This window comes from Limanda limanda, chromosome 8 (genome assembly GCF_963576545.1).
Source record: "Limanda limanda chromosome 8, fLimLim1.1, whole genome shotgun sequence".
NCBI lineage: Eukaryota > Metazoa > Chordata > Actinopteri > Pleuronectiformes > Pleuronectidae > Limanda > Limanda limanda.
In genome coordinates, this window is record NC_083643.1 from 9,008,154 (window position 1) to 9,010,114 (window position 1,961).

Consider the following 1,961-nt stretch of genomic DNA (forward strand, 5'->3'; position numbering starts at 1 on the left):
CCACTCATCCCACTGATCCCAAAAATACAGCATGATGTCATTGAGATTCCAAACGTGGACTGCAGCGGCAGGAACAGGGTCATGTGTGCACTTGACTAATGCACAAGCGAACGAGAGAGGGAAACAGGGGAGGGAGAGAGGAGCACGGAGGGAAAAAAGGGAGAAGAGTGAAGGGCTGTTTAAAATATTCAACCCCCCTTCCATTAACTTACCGTGTAGGGATGGGAACACGACCTGCACTGTACATCTCATGAGAGGGGGGGGGGGGGGATGGTGCACTGTGGGAGTAGACCCTCTTTCATCCAGTAGCCCTTAAATCCAGCTCAGCATTTTCTCAGTGATGTCATCTCTTTCTCACTCTCACTTCACCCTCACCTCCATCTGCTCTCTCATTCCGTCCTTCCCGAGTTTTCTGCGTCTCGCACGCACATGCTCGCATCCCCCCCCCCCATCCCTGCGCACTTACCCCACGTGTGGTGCATTACAATATACAATGCATCTTGTTCAACACGCACACACGCACACACACACACACACTGATGCCTATAAATCTGAAGCTTCCTGCCCTCTTTCCAAGGTGAAACTGGAATAGTGTGTGTGTGTGTGTGTGTGTGTGTGTGTGTGTGTGTGTGTGTGTGTGTGTGTGTGTGTGTGTGTGTGTGTGTGTGTGTGTGTGTGTGTGTGTGTGTGTGTGTGTGTGTGTGTGTGTGTGTGGTGCTTGTGCGCTGGTTGCAGACACATTACCTCTCAATTCCTTCACACTCCTGCAGCATCATCTGAGAGGCCGGGAGAACAAGAGTTTTAACAAACAGGGAAATGGCTGCCAGCTGCATGGACAGGGCTAGCAGCTTTTTATTGGGTATGAAGAGAAGGGAGAGACATGGGGAGAACATGGAAGAGAGGAGTGTATGAAGAGGGAAAAACTATTTAGAAGTCATTATTTTTGCAATATATTACTCGCTGAAGTTTTTATTTTGAAATACACTCCAACAGGGAAACATTTAAAGAACACTGACATGTCTGCACTTGGCTTTGTGACGTGAGGGCCGAGCGCTCTGCAGGAGACGGCGAGCCGGCCGGGCTCGGCCAGCAAACACTGCTCTGATCTGCTCGTGCAGGAACACCTGCTTACATAAAGTCAGGCACCTCCTTTTCATCCTCATTTACCCCCGACATTATTCAACGATGACTGGATCGTTTAATATTACAATTTAATTACCAACACACATGGACTTTTGATTAAAATCAAGTTGATTAAAGGGGTCTGGATGGACATTTTCTGCATTCAGCCTGGAGGTCACATGCATTGTAGATTTGGGATAGAAAATCAAATGTGTTTGTTAAAATATTTGCCCTTTTTATTGCCAGGTTCATGTCTGCAGAGCTATAACAGATCAAGTTAAAGTGCTGCAACGTGAGGAAACACTTTTTGTCTTACTTCTTGTTTTGCAGGCAGGGGGGTGCAGCACTGGGAAAGTGACCTTTCCCTCGGATCACATGAATGAAAGACCCTCAAACACACCCATTGACCCCACACTGTAATTAAGGAGTCAACTGCTAATGTATGCAGTGGTTCTGGGGGTCGCCGGGCAGCTCCTGCAGCAAAGGAGGGGAGGATAATGAAAAAGATAACATTTTCCAGGATAGGTGGTCCTGCCTGTCCCCTTGACTCTAGCTGTGTCCCGATTCCGTCGGAGGCCCCCTAGTCCACGAAGGCCAAACCAAATTAGATGTCTGGTCGTCAAGCAACATTGGACAAAATAAGAACGTTTTAATGGTTGATATTTTGTGTAGCTGTTGTACGTTTGAGCTGAAGCAAGATACTTAAGCGTTGGGCATCTCGTCCCTTTAAAAACATCACTGAAGAGCAAAGAAACCCCAGGATAGGCTGGCTCGAGTAGGAACCACCCTTTGGAGCCTTTGTTTCTCTGCAATGGAAGGACGCATTTGTCGGTCGCATT